The 16,145-nt window shown below is 41.0% G+C and overlaps 1 pseudogene; it reads right to left on the bottom strand.

Annotated features, from left to right (window-relative positions):
- Positions 1-1,623: 1,623 nt before the first annotated feature.
- On the bottom strand, positions 1,624-7,670 carry LOC148035782 (amino acid transporter AVT6A pseudogene; annotated as a pseudogene).
- Positions 7,671-16,145: the final 8,475 nt, after the last annotated feature.

Raw genomic sequence — 16,145 nt, 5'->3', positions numbered from 1 at the left:
GAATTATTTTCCGACACTGTTACCAACGGTTTGCAGAGAATAAAATTTTTTTGTGGCAGAGCTGTAGATGCAGCCCTGCCACAGTTAGAGCCACACAGGGCTAAGAGACAATTCCTGCTGTCAAAGAAGTTAGACAATCAATCCTAAATAATGACAAGAATTTGTAAACAAGTACTTTCATGACATTAATAAACACAAATATGCACTGCACTGATAAAGAAAATAACAGAACTTAAATTGAGAAGTGCTACTACGACAAAGCAAATATGAAGTCATGCTACAACATAGAAGTCCGAATCATATACACTTTGCTATTACATATGGAGGATAGAGGCCATAAGGCCTTACATAATACAAGATGGGGAGTAATCCTATGTAGCCTAATCTGCTCTCTACGACTCATCCGCATCAGAAAACTCCTCTCACTGTAGTGGCATATCGAAGGGAGTTTGCAACAGCAAATAAATATATAATTGTGAGTACCAAATACAAACTGACATATAATGACAGATTTCTCAAATTAGGAATGATATAATTTATTGCTACTTACCGGTCCTTTGCGAGCATAGAGCTTCTCGATCAGGGCACTCAAGCCATGCTTCTCCCCTTATGTCACCTCTAGTGCAGTCGGGTCGTGATTCATAAAACCTTGCTATGGCACACAAACATTGAAAGACAACGTACTTGAGATTCATGTTCGAAATACATACATCAACATGGATGTCATTAAATTAGAGTACTCTACCCTATTAATACTTACGAAATCTGCCAGGAATGTTGCGTGGCCGCCGCTACCAAGGTGATGCATCGATCCTGCGTCCAAGTGCGCCTTTGCTGCGTCCTTCTGCTGCTTCCACTTGTCTGGAGTGGATGTCGCCCCATCCTGGAGATTACTCTAGTCCTCTGTATCCAGCCACTCCAGCTTTGATTTGCCCTGCTTGACTACTTTACGTGCATTAGACCACCTATGCGACTGATAGTCACGCATACGCGTCATCATCCACCCTCTCGAAAATCTATCATTGCTGGAGGGCTGAGGGAACTCTCGATACAATGTATCGATTATGTACTCCTTGCTGGCAATCTGGGATCTCCTTTCACTTGTCTATAATGTTGTGCTGAAATAATTGTTGGCACAACTCATGCATCCTAGAGATGACAGCTTTTCCATCATCATTCATGTATAAATGGCCAAAGGCCTTATCTGTGAGATACAAGAAACTTGAATTGATAAGTGCTACTACCGAAAAGGATGCGAAAATACATACCTAGAGGAGTGGGTTTCGTGTACTTCTTGTCGGCCTTGGGAGTGATCGGTGGGGTGCATGAAGGAGTGGGAGCAGTAGACGTCTGCCCGCCACCGCCAGTGAAAGACGGTGTCGACTCCCTGGTGGCAATGCGAGTGGGAGAGACTGCATCTGTATCCCCACAACACGAGCTACCTCCTCCTTGACTACGTGACTCTAAAGCAAAGCGAGACCTGCGTCTGCGTCTACTGGAGACCGAAGCATCGGACCGTCTACCGATCGTGCTGAGGTGGAATGGGAAAGCTATGCATCGGCTCTATCTCTGACCCATGCTAGCTCCTCCGGTGAGAAACATGCTAGCATCGCGTCAATGTTGTCATCTGTAAAATCCTGACGTATCCTGCCGTCCGTGCCCAAATCCTAAACCTGCACATACAAGGAAAAATAAGTCAATTAGATAATGAATTGCAAGACATAATAAAACTAAGACTTAATTTGCAAGACTTCATTTAAAAAAAAAAAAAGATAATACAAAACACCATACTCCAAAAACATGAGTAGAGGCATCTCCTTTAATTCCTTCGGATATCGAATGGGCCATTGCCGCGTACTCCGTCGAAAGTCAGATCTTGTAGACTCTCGCTCAGCTCGAGCATCCTCATATCGTTGTAGCCACTTCTCCATCATAGTGCTATGCAGCATACAAAATTGGTTCACCTTGGACTCCATGGATGCATCTGTCTTCTTCTCTATTCCGTTTCTCACTAGGACATCTCCATTCAGACGATCATCCTCCTTAAGTGACCATATCAAGCCTTTGTCCCGATCCACAGTGGACAACCACTCAGAAATGTACACCAAGGCCTCCGAAACTAACCAACCTTCAACCATGCTACCCTCAGGACGAGCCCGTTGTCGCACAAATCCCTTTAAGGTCTTCATGAACCATTCAAGGAAAAACATCCATCGACTATGGACTGGACCTGCAACCTACAATTCATCTACAATATGCACTAGAAGATGGGTTTGTATCGTGAGCATGCTAGTGGGAAGATACTTCTCCAAAAGACAAGCAGCCTCTTCTACTGCCATGCATTTCGTAGATTCAATCGATGATGTGTGAATCTCTTTTTGGGAGACAAACTGAACCAACTCGGACAATTTGTAAATGGCTGTCCATACCTCCGATGTCAGAGACCCCGCGATTGCGATCGGCAATACGAACTGTGAAAACCATGTAATTAATATTGTGTATAAACAAACAGAGATTTTGAAATCTAATATGTAGAATCATGCCATATGTAGCCTCATACCGTACATACCTGACACATCTTATGCTAATCATGGGATTTGAGTCGTGTCAGTTGGTCATCCTTTGTGAATGCTGTCTTGAGAGAATGCATTAGGCTAGTCGGCATGCGAAATGACTTGATGTTTTCCTTTACTCATCGCACTTCATTGCCAGACAAAACCCAAGGAGTGCGCGGCAATTGCACTTGACCGTCGACGCCACTTACAAGCCAATATGGTTCCATCTTTCCCACTGCTTTCAAATCCATCCTCGCTCCTAGTGTGTCTCGCTGCCCAGTGAGGTGGTCCCATAGCAAGCTACCCACATTCTTAAAAATGTGCATGGGATCTAAAAGGTGGTTAATTTTTAGTTTCTTCCAATAAATCAGCTCATAGAAAATTGAGAAGCATCGCATTTCACTGGGAAGCGAGTCTTGGTCCACCATCCTGCGATCAAACCAGCTCAGTGCGTTCATTCTCGCAAGAGGGCGACCAAGAAATCCTTCTCTCATGACATGACCCTCTGGCAAAAAATCCCAATGTCCCTCAAATACCATCTTCTTCATAGATTTTGACATACGAGAATCCAACCTGGGCCCACACAGAGGACATGCATGGTAACTTGACGTGACTAGCCCTGTAGAACACACATGTACAATGAGGCATGTCATAACACCAACATCGCTCAAAGAAAACTAGCAAAATAAGAAAACATGCTTTACCAAAGCATTCTCCATAACCTGGAAAGTCATGCATGGTCCACATAAGAATTGTCCTTATAGTTGTAGATCGCCTACCAATATGTTTGCTCATGTCCTCCACTACAATTCCCTCCCACAACTCCTTTAGCTCATCAATCAGTGGAGAGAGGTAGACATCCATATTCTTGACTTTGTATCGTCCAGGCACAAGCAAGATGAGCAAAAGGTGTCCTTTCTTGGTGGAAAGCCATGGCGGTATATTGTAGTTAACAAGGACCACGGGCCATACACTATAGGAGGTGGAACGTAAACCAAAAGGATTTACCCCATCCATGGCAAGACCGAATCGTAGATTCCTCGTCTCCTTTGCAAAGTTAGGGAAAGTCTTGTCAATGCGATGCCATGTTTCTGAGTCAGCTGGTGTACACTGTACACCATCAGTGGATCGATTTTTCGCATGCCATGTAGTCAAATTTTCAAAACTCTTGGTCCGAAAAATGTGACGAACACACGGTATCAGCGGAAAGTGCCTCAAAACCTTCTGCGGAACAGTCTGTCCTTGCAAGTCATTTCGATACCTGTCTGCACCGCACTTGGGACATGTGGCCAACAGTTCAAACTCTCCCTGGAAGAGAACACAATCATTGGGGCAAGCATGAATGCAATTATAATCCATGCCTAGCTTTTGCAGCACTTGTCTTGCATCATCATGAGACTCAGGCTTCGTGTTTTGGCTAGGAAAAATGTAAGATTTCAATGTTCTACAAATTGCAATGAAGCACGTTATTAGAGTACTACATAGCACATTTTAATGGCTTTCAATAAAGAATCATACACATCATAATATACATGAATAGCTCTGTCGCACTCGCATCGCTCCATCCATACTTTGTTTGTATGCTCAACAATGCAAGAAGTGTCTTCAAATGGGATACCCGACTCCCATCATACAATGGAATGGTAGCCTCTGCAATTAAAGGATCTTGGGATTCCGAGTCCGTCGGAAGCAATGATTCGATCATGTCCTATAACTCGGGCTCCAAAAAAGCAAGAGGATCGTCCATGTCTCCAGCATTCTCATCCATAGAAGGGGGTTGAGAGTTATCACCTTCTATGAGACAGTTAGTTATCTCGGACAGCATTTGTATAGAGCACGGACGAACCCGTCTTACTGGACGCAAGAGATCTGCGGACTGCAATGTATCAACATGGACCTGACCCTATAAAGGAAGTTAAGGAGATAACTTCTAAGATAACCCCAAACTATTATACTTAAATCAATTACATGTCATATAGTAATGAGAGAGAACTTACCACAATCTCGTAATTCAAGACTGCTTGGTCGATTATCTCAACTCGAAACTCTCCATACCATTGCACATGCTCTATGGACAAATGATGTTTCTGAAGAATGGCCAATTTGCATCGCGTGCATGGACAAGGGACACGTTGATTGAGCCAAGCCTCACGATCACCACCATGTTGGTCGTGAGAGCTAGACATCTTGACTGCAATGTAATGGAATGATAATTTAATAACAATTCTATATTGTATATTGGGATCACTCCACTATATATATTTCAAGTCTTTTTTAAAAAATATTCGTACCTATCTCTTTGAGTTCGGCTCTAAACTTATCTATCTTTGAGGTCGGCTCTAAACTATGCTCACACACATACATTTTCGTACCTACATTGCAAAGAATAAAAACCAACACAAGAAAAAATTTGCAAATACTCACTTCCATTTCTCTCTCTTTCAACACTTCCTAACCTACATTGCAAAGCAACACAAAGATCGAAGAGAAACCAACATTTTCTAACCTACATTGCAAAGCAAAACAAAGATTGTAAAGAAACCAAAATAGGGCATACCGACGTGCTCTCTTATTCTTCCACGACCTCTTCCTGCGGGCGACGCTCCTCTCCTTGCGTGCGGCTTGCGGCTTGCTTCCTTGCTCACCTCCCTTTCTCTTTCTCTCTGTCTTCACGCACTCATTTGAAAGAAACGTTCGGGTTTCCGCAAAATGTTACCACAGTAAGATGTCGCTACTTAGCGTCGCTATATGTGTGTACCATTGTAGTGTAACTACATAATATCTAAGTATGCACGAGCACTCACATAATATCTAAACCAAAATATATACACAGTTTGGGTCCTCAAGTGCAAGACAATACTCTCAGCTTACTTAGAGTTCGACCTGTCTCCCAAACTAATTGAACTACATCTTGTGCACGATAAAGAAGACTAGCACTACCCCTAGGGAGAGACCACCTATGAGAGGTTTTCATCCGTAGGTATTGAAGACTCCAATGAAAGTGTCATTCACTCTTCATCAACACCCAACTCTGAATTCTTATCCTTTATCATCCTGCAAGCCCACCAAGAATCGTCATGTACAGAATCCCCAACAAACCAATACTTTTGTTGGCCATCAGTGCAATCCCCAACAAAGAATAGCCCTACCACCAACTTCAACAACCCTACCACTAGCCATCTAGGCCACCAACGTGCCCCCCAATGACCTTCCTCCACACCACCACCGACAATCCTCCACAGAAACCACAAATGTCCCTTCCATCCACGTCTTCAGTGCATGCCAAAGCCTGTTACCTATGACGGTGAGTGCCATGCGACTGGCACTCGTCTAGGAGGGGGTAATGTTAACCATCAGATGAACAAGGTGGAGAATCTAGAAAAGCTAAAGCACAAGACAAAGGCCAAGGCAAACTAAAACGGAAGACGAAGGTGCACCAAGAAAAATCTAGGAACACAAGAAGTGCAAAAAAGTCCTAAATAAGAGAAAAAGGTGCACAAGGAAAAGTGCAAGTCAATACTTTTGTAAAAGAGCGCAAGCACATCATGATTTAATTTAAGGAGTGCTGGGCTCTCACACATGCAATTTGTAAATGTAGACGGGCGGTGGAAAGGAAGCTAGGAAGATAGAAGGACAATGGGAAAAAGGGCCTAGGGCCACGACCGGCCATGTAAAAAAGGGGATAAGGGGATGACCACCCAAAAGGGATTTAGGGTTTTGTATATAAAGTTGAGAAGTGAATGAGAAGCTCATTCTTGTGTGTTGCCAAAAGTGGCTCTTCTTCTTCTTCTTCTTCTTCTTCTTCTTCTTCTTGCTTGCTTGCTTGCTTGAGCTTGTGCTTGAGAGAGGGAGTGTGAGAGTGTGAGGGAGTGAGTGTGTGAGGGTGAGGGACTGAGGAGGGGAAGCTCTCCATCTTCTCCTCTCTTCTTCTCTTCTCTTCTCTTCTCTTGTCTTTCTCATGGCAATGGAGCTTGGAGCGTGGAGTGTTGATAAATACGACATATCCTAAGTCATATCCTATGAATGCATGTATCTAAAATAGAAGCATATGTAAAGTGTCCTTAAGTTTGGGGTTTCTAACTTTTGAGAATACCACTTGTGGTAGTTGATTTTTTTGGAGAAATAGAGAAGAATAATGGAGGAGAAGAAAACATGGAGCTCCTGACTTCTCATCTGATTTATCTCACGGACTCCCTCCACTTCAATTTTTATTATGGTATCAGAGCCAAGCTCATCCCCCTCAATAGCATTCTCTCTTTTGGTTGCGATTTCATGAGCATCTCTTAAGCAAATGATGTGAGGAAATATAACACCGAGGCACACAACTGTAGTGGATCCAGTAAATTGGAATGCAACATAGATATTTGGTACCAAGTAGGCACCCATGAAGATTACACTCATAATTTCAGCAATCACAAGCACAAATCATCAGGTGTTAGTGGAGATGGGTGTAGAAGCTGGGAATAGAAGGCCATCTAGATTCAAACGAAGTGTAAAGTGGAGCAAGGGGAAGATGAGCAAGAGGTGAAGGGCATAACCAACACGGACATTGTCACACAGCACAGTGCTATATGGGATTCCGAGATCTTCATCAAAATTTGATAGCACATTGTCCATTGTGGATTCTTCGAACAGAAGGTAACCGTATACACTCATAGCTACATAAATGCATGTTTTCATTGCCAAAGATATACTTACCATGCCCTGGGAATCTGATGGATTCTCAAGCTCATTTAGTACTAGATGAATAGATTGATGGCATATGTATGCAGTCGCGACAACAGGAATAACTACAAATAGCTCAAGTACAGACTCTCGATCCGTAATATCCGGAAACATTCTTGGTGTATTGACATGTCCTACAGTAATCTTTGCGACTGTTACTGCCATCACAATGACAAACATCACAGCTAGTGCCACTGACAAGGCATATGAGAGCTGCAGAGAATCAACATGCTTGAAGGAGACCAATGGGATAAGGATAAAAAATGTTGTAAACAAGAAAACTGAAACTCTAGAGTTCCACCAAGTCGAGCCTACAACATCCCAATCACACACAATGAATGATTTACTTGTAATTTTTGGGTCATAATGCCATGATGCATTTTGGGTCATACGAACACCGTTTGGGATCCAAATTGGATGGTTCTTGTTGGGAACTAAATGTATGAAAATCATATTGCTGGAGGCTATTTTTACATGCATTTTTGGACTATGTTTGATGTTTTTTGGTCTTAGATTGGACCATTGGTGTTCTAGATTAGGGTATACTACTGAATATCATTTGTGGACAGTTCGTATTGCTGCATTTTTTTTGAATTTACAGTAGCCATAATGTCTTACACGGCACAGATCACTCAGATTGTGGGAGACAATTGACCAAAGACAATTTTAGTGTTTGGTCTTATAGGATGGAGAATTTTTTTATGGGTAGAGGTCTATGGGACCTCATAATAGGTGATGATGAATGTCCAGAAGTTCGTGAACATCCAACTGAAGAGCAAAAGAAAGCGTACAAGGATTGGACAGGGAAGAACATGAAAGTTTTGCATTGGATCTCCATATGTATTTTAGAAACATTGATTCCTCATATAAAAAAGGCAAGTACTTGTAAGGAGGCATGGAAAATCATAGAAAAAATGTATGGAACATGTATAGAGGCTCGTAAGATACAACTCAAGTAGAGATTATATAGTGCATGGAGAGGCAATCGCAATATCAGTGAATATGTGGCAAAAATTAAGCAAATTGCAGAGGACCTTGCATCCATTAATGCACGTGTTGATGATGATGATTTAGTGTCAGTGACACTAAATGGACTTGGACCAGCTTTCAAATATTTGGATACCTCTATTTCAGTTAGAGGAGGCTCTATGCATGACTTTGAGGAGCTTATTGGATTGCTACTTACAGAAGAAATCAAGTTGGGATTGAATGCATCTAGCAGTGGCAAAAATGCAGGTGGAGACAGTGTTTTCTATCACCAGAGATGTTGTGGCAGCTCATCTAGAGCTAGAGGCTCTTCACTTGGTCATAGTAATTATGGTTTTGCTCGTGGAAGAGGTAACTTTGGTCATGGTGACTTCATGCATAGAGGTAGGGGGAGATCTTTCCCTAGAGGTAGGGGACGGTCTAGTCCTTCTTCATAAATAGATGGCACTTGTCATTATTGTGGGCAGTTTGGTCACTTTGAGAGGGATTGTTATTAGAAACAAAATGCCATGTCTAGGGGTTGTGGAAGGACCCAATATGGCCACTATGCAGGCACTTATGGTAGTACAGGTTATGGACCTAGAGGTGGATCAGCTAGAGGTCACCTATTTGCTATGGAGCATGTGCTTGAGAGCATGACTCACCCTCTTCATGAGAATGACTAGCTTTTGGATTCAAGAGCTACAAACCACATGATTCATCATGCTGAATGGTTTGATAGCAAGGAGCAAATGGAGAATGAGAAGTATGTTGCCACTGGTAATGATACTTTACATAAAATTACTCATATTGGTAGTGTGCCACTTCTTAGTAAAGATGGGATTGAGAACAAGCTTGGTGATGTACTTTATGTGCCCACAATAACTAAGAACTTAGCATCGGTCAGATTAAGGATTGCAGGTGAGATTCAATAAGTTTGGATATTTCATTGAAGAGTTCCATAATGGGAGAACTGGTAGGGTGATTGCTCATGGTAGAAAGAAAGGGAGATTGTTTGCTTTGGATGTAGGTAATCCAGTGATTCAAAACTCTATGTTTGTTGAGAGAGGACATGGGCAAGATAAGGATCTAGAATTATGGCATAGAAGTATTAGTCATGTTAATTTGCAAAGATTGAAGCAAATGCAATTGAAACAGATAGTCCATGGTCTACCACATTTTGGATATGTGAATTTTGATCATGTATGTGATGCATGTCAACTTGGCAAGTAGTCCATATTGCCATTTCCAAAGAGGGGGAGAATAAGAAACTATCCTTTGGAAATAATATACTCAAATATTTGGGGCCCATGTCAGAATGTTTCCATGAGCGAAAGATGTAGATTCTATATCACTTTCATTGATGATTTTAGTAGAATGACTTGGGTGTACTTTATGCAGCATAAAAGTGAAGCATTTGAAAAGTTATTGGAATTTAAATCTATGGATGAAAAGCAGTTTGGATGCTACATAGAATGTTTGAGGTCAGATAATGGTGGAGAGTACATGTCATATGAGTTTTGTGACTTCTTGAGAGATCATGGTATTAAAAGGCAATTGACATGCAGATAAACACCTCAGTCAAATGGTGTGGCTGAAAGGAAGAATTAGATTATTGCAGAGGTTGCAAGGGTAATGATGAACATCCAAATGAACATGCCATTGTCATATTGGGCAGAAGCAATGCATACTGCAGTTCACATTATGAATAGAAAACCTACAACCTTGACTCATAATATATCACCATATGAGAGAATGTATGGAAGGACACCCATTGTTGCATACCTTAGAGTCTTTGGATGTTTTTGTTATGTTCATGTTCCGAATGATTTGAGAAAGAAGATGGAACCTAAGGCTGCAAAATGCATTGTCCTTGGATATCTTGATGAGAAGAAGGGATACAAATGCTATGATCCAGTGAGTAAGGAAGTATACATAAGCAAGGATGTTAGATTCAGTGAATATGAATCATGATACAAGCCCAAAATGGTAGTGGATGTTGATTTCTATGAAAGCAATGATGATGATGGCTATGGAACGAAAATTTCAGCAAGAAACAAGGCTGAAAATCAGCATGTGGAAGATGCTTCAGGACCTCAAGAGAATGTGGAAAGCAGTGGCAGCTAAAGTCCATGGAGTGGTAGATTGAGAAATGCACAAAGGAGTGCAGAAGTTGCAAAAGAAAAGAGATCTATGGTTGAAAGTTCAGAAGATAAATCTATAGATGACGAGTATGGCATTCTGCATGTTAAAACACCTAGCACTAGAAGTGTAGGAAAGTATGTGCCACCACATGCTAGATTAGATCAGACACATGGTAGTGCAACTCAATTGAGAAGGTTAGAAAGGGTAAGGTATCCAGTTGATAGATTGACTTATAATGGGTTCATGAAGATGCATTATGCATACATGGTTTCTTATGTACAACATGTGGAGCCTACTTGCTTTGAAGAAGCAGTAGAGAGCAAAGAGTGGAGACAAGTGAAGAGATGGATGCATTAAGGAAAAACAAGACTTGAGATTTGGTGAAACTACCTCATGGCAAGAAATACATTGGATGTAAACGGGTTTATAAGGTCAAATGTAAGTCGTATTGTTCTCTTGAGAGGTATAAAGCAAGGCTGGTTGCAAAAGGATATGCACAAACTTATGGTTTGGACTATGAAGAAACATTCAATCCAATAGCTAAAATGACGACAGCGAGATCGGTAATTGCTTTGGCTTCTATCTATGGTTGGAAGCTTTATCAAATGGATGTGAAAAATGCATTTTTGAATGGAAGCTTAGAAGAGGAAGTATACATGGATCAACCAGAGGGCTATGTGGATCCAAAATACCCACATTATGTATGCAGGTTGAAGAAGGCTTTACATGGACTGAAGCAAGCACCAAGAGCATGGTGTGATAGAATCAGCAAATTCTTATGCAGTATGGGATTTTAGTAGAGCAAAGCTGATTATTCACTTTATGTGAGGCATATAGAAGATGGTATGGTTGTTTTTGTCATCTATGTTGATGATCTCATTATTACAGGTACACTTGAGAAGGAGATTACTAAAGTCAAGCATGGGTTACATAAAGAGTTTGATATAAAGGACCTTGGTTTGTTGAGATACTTCTTGGGTATTGAGGTTATTGACACACCTCATGGTATATGGTTGATACAAAGGCAATATGCATTGGAGATGTTGGAAAAATATGGCATGATAGGATGCAAACTAGTTGATACACCATTGGATCAAAATGTTAAGTTGATGGGGATGATGGATCTTATGTTGAGGATGTCACTATGTTCGGAAAGATGGTTGGTAGTCTTATCTACTTGACCATTACAAGACTAGACTTGAGTTATGCTATTGGATTGATAAGTTAGTTTATGCAGAAACTATGCAAATCACATTTGGATGTAGTGAGAAGAGTTCTTAGATATGTGAAGAAGATAGCTGGATTTGGCTTGTTTTATGAAAAAGGAATCAAGCCTACATTGTTTGGATACTCAAATGCAGACTGGGCAGGTAGCTCTATGGATAGAAGATCTATTAGTGGCTATGCATTTTCATTTGGATCAGTCATGGTAAGTTGGAGCAGTAAGAAGCAACCTACATATGCTCTATCAAGCACTGAAGCAGAGTATAGAGGCATTGCATTGGCAGCATGTGAGTAGACATGACTGAGATTGATCTTATATGACATGGGGATAGAGATTGATGGTGGAGCCATTATGTATTGTGACAATGTTAGCAGCATTATGTTGGCAAAGAACCCAGTCTACCATGTAAGGACAAAACACATAGAAGTGTTCTATCATTTCATTAGAGAAAAAGTCATTGATGGAGAGATTGACTTGGTCCATGTGAAAACAAATGACCAAGTTGCTGATATCTTTACCAAAGCATTAAGTAAAGATAAGTTTGAGTACTTCAGGAGTGCACTTGGAGTCTTATGTATGCAAGCTCATTCTGAGCTTGAAGGGGAGTGTTGATAAATACGACATATCCTAAGTCATATCCTATGGATGTATGTATCTAAAATAGAAGCATATGTAAAGTGTCCTTAAGTTTGGGGTATCTATCTTTTGAGGATACCACTTGTGGTAGTTGATTTTTTTGGAAAAATAGAGAAGAATAATGGAGGAGAAGAAAACATAGAGCTCTTGACTTCTCATCTCATTTATCTCATGGACTCCCTCCACTTCAGTTTTTATTATGGGGCTTGAGGATAGAGCTTGCTTGAAGCTTGCACTTGGATCGTGGAGCTACCAGATGTCAAGATTGTGGGAGAGAAGGAAGGAGTCTCACTCGTAGCTTTCTCGCTTGCACAATGGGGGAATACACACAAAGGTGGAGGCTGAAAACAATTTTTCTCTTTTTAGTTGTGTAAGCCAACAAGAACTCTAGTACACAGAAATAGAAGAATCCTATATATGGGTCTCAAACCAAACTCAACTAACTAAGGTGGCATACTAACTGAGCCACGAACTAGAGTAGATAAGGATAGCTGTCATCTAGCTATTATTCATGGGCGGTGTACCAACCGCATCTACAGCTAACAAGTCGATGACATAAATGCACAACGGTCACCCTGGCATATCACGAGTGGAGCTCGATATCTCAACACTCCCCCTCAAGCTCAATCCCAATTCCTGCACACCAAGCAGGTCTCTGAACTTGCGCAGCTTCTCTATGCCCAATGCCTTCGTAAATATGTCAGCTACCTGATCCTCTGCGCTGACATAAACTAGATCAATAAGACCTAGTAAACCTCTACTGCACATAATGATAATGCACCTCAATGTGCTTTGTTCTAGCATGATATACTGGGTTATTTTCCAAGTGTATACTACTCATGTTGTCACAATAAATGACAACTGGCCCATCTGTAGGCTGATGCATATCATAAAGTAGCTTATGCAACCAAGATACCTCACATGCAACCATTGTTGCGCCCCTGTACTCAGCCTCTGTGCTCGACAAGGCAACTATAAGCTGTTTCTTGCTGCTCCAAGTGACTGCAGCACTCCAAAAAGAGAACACATATCCACTGGTAGATCGTCTATCAGAAATACTACCAGCCCAATCAGCATTAGTGTCTCCATGCAACTGTATCTGAACCCCAGTCTCATAAAGTAGTCCATACTGTAATGTGGACTTCACATACCTGAGTATGTGTCTAGCCGCATCCAGATGTGGTTTCCTTGGAGCCTGCATAGACTGACTTACCAATCCAACAACATAGCTCAAATCTGGCCTAGTAATATATAAATCAAACTTCCTACTATGCGTCTGTACATAGTAGGGTCTTCTAGAAGCTCACTTACATCTACGCTCAGCTTCACATTCTGCTCCAAAGTAACTGAAATAGGCTTACAGCCTGTCATCCCATATTTGAACAGCATGTCTAATCCATACTGCCTCTATAAGAGCCATATCCCACTTGGTGATCTAAGCACCTCAATGCCCAAGAAATAACGCAGCTCTCCCAAATCCTTCATCTCAAACTTCCGCTTCAATAGCATTTTCACATGAAGGATATCTTCATCACTATCACTTGTGATAATCAAATCATCAACATAAATGACAAGCAGCATAATACCTTTCTCTGTTTTTCTCACATGAAGTGAAAAATCTGTCTTGGAAATCTGAAAGCCAATAGTGACAAGATACTGTCCTATCTTGTCAGACCATGCTCTAGGTGCTTGCTTCAAGCCATACAAGGCTTTCTTCAACCTGCAAACAAACTCAGGATGAACAATATGCACATAACCTAGTGGCTGCTCCATATAGACCTCTTCTTGCAAATCACCATGCAAGAAGGCATTCTTTACATCCATCTGATGTAAAGACCATCCCTTTGATGCAGCCATAGCAATGACTGCTCTTATGGTTGCCATCCTTGCAACCGGACTGAATGTTTCTTCATAATCAATGCCATATGTTTGTGCATACCCCTTGACTACTAATCTTACCTTGTATCTGTTCACAGAACCATCTGCATTGTGCTTCACCTTATAAACCCACTTACAACCAATTGCATTCTTATCTTTAGGCAAAGGTACCAATTCCCATGTAGCATTTGCTTCCAAGGCATCCATTTCTTCATCCATGGCTTTCTCCCATTTTTCTTTTCCCATGGCTTGCTCAAAAGAAGTGGGTTCTAGTTCCTGTATCACTTTGACCATATATGCATAGTGAATGGCTGTAAATCCATCATACTTCCACAAAGTCGGTTCAGTCCCAGATGCTCTCAAAACATCCTTGGTCTTCCTTACTCCAGGTGTAACAATAGAAGGAATACCCAACTCATTATCAATACTTTGTTCTGAGCCACTGGATTCACCATCCACATAAGAGTGACCTGCATTCACATCAAACATGGGCTGATCTACCTTCTCTTTTTCTTTTCGTGATACCTGCATTCCACTATCTACATTTCTTTGAGAAGATTCTCCTAATCTCAATCTGCCTGTCCATGGTGAAGAATGTGAACCACTGCTAGAGGACGCTCCAGGTCCACTAATATCTTGTGACTACTGCTGTGAATTCTGTGCAGCATTACCATTTTGTGCATCTATATTATCAATCACATTTACTAGTTTATTCCAGCTACTCATCTCATAAAAAACAACATCTCTACTCACTGTAAACTTACGAGTAGAAGGGTTATAGCATCTATACCCTTTTTGCTACAGAGAGTAACCAATAAAGATGCACTTCTCAGCTTTTGGATCCAACTTGGATCTCAACTCATCTGGCACATGAACATAGGCAATGCAACAAAAAATTTTCAAATGAGAAATATCTGGTTTCCTACCAGTATACCTCTCCTCTGGAGTCATACCATGTATTGCTACAGTGGGAGTCCTGTTCATTATGTAGACTATTGTAGCAACTACCTCAATCGAGTAAAAATCTGGCAGGTCTTTTTCATTGATCATGGCACAAGATACCTCTCCAATATGCCTGTTTTTTCTTTCTGCAATGCCATTTTGCTGTGGGGTATGACTACATGAATATTGCTGCTTTATGCCATGCTCCTACAAGAACCTTGCAAACTCATTTGAGAGGTACTCTCCCCCTCCATCTGACCTTAGGCATTTTATTTGCAGGCCTGTTTCTTTTTCAACCATAGCTTTAAGAGATTTGAAATGCCCAAAAACTTCACTTCTCTTTTTCATAAAATACACCCAAACTTTTCTGCTATAGTCATCAATAAAAGTGACAAAATAATGACAGCCTCCAATAGATGCAGCTTTAGTAGTCCACAGATCAGAGTGGATTAATTCCAATGGCTTCTTACTCTCTTGAACATGTTTAGGAAATGGTTTCCTTACCTGTTTTCCAAATTGACAGGCTTCACATATCTTATGGATTTCTACAACTTGAATTTAGGCAATCCTGCAATAATATTTTGGGCTTCCATTGATTTAAGTCACTGTACATTAACATGACCAATGCGTTTATGCCAGATATCAATATCTGCAACTACACCGGTCCCATGTGCAAACATTGCTGCACTCAATTCAGGCATGTCTGCTTCCAACGTAAACATTCTGCCTTTCTTCTTTCCTTTTGCTATCAAGCGACCTTTATTTTTCATATCCTCAACAAAGCATCCATGAGAATTAAATCTGACCTGCAAGCCCTGCTCAACCATTTGACAAAAAAAAACCAGGTTCTTGGTGATATTCGGGACATGAAATACATCCGATAGGTATTTCTTTTTCCCATCCTGCTTAGATAAAGGAAATTTTCCAATCTACACAATAGGATATGCAGTATCATCACTAGTCTCCACAAATCCTGATTTTTTCATTTTTCTTGTATCCTGCATCCATTCTGCATGACCTGTCATGTGGTTTGATGCACCTGAGTCAACATACCACACATCGTTGCTTTCTTC

Source organism: Lygodium microphyllum, chromosome 5, assembly GCF_053477565.2.
Source record: "Lygodium microphyllum isolate KBCC chromosome 5, Lygodium_microphyllum_v1.1.10, whole genome shotgun sequence".
NCBI lineage: Eukaryota > Viridiplantae > Streptophyta > Polypodiopsida > Schizaeales > Lygodiaceae > Lygodium > Lygodium microphyllum.
Note: the sequence above shows the minus strand (reverse complement) of the source record. Positions and strands in the feature narration are given on the sequence as shown.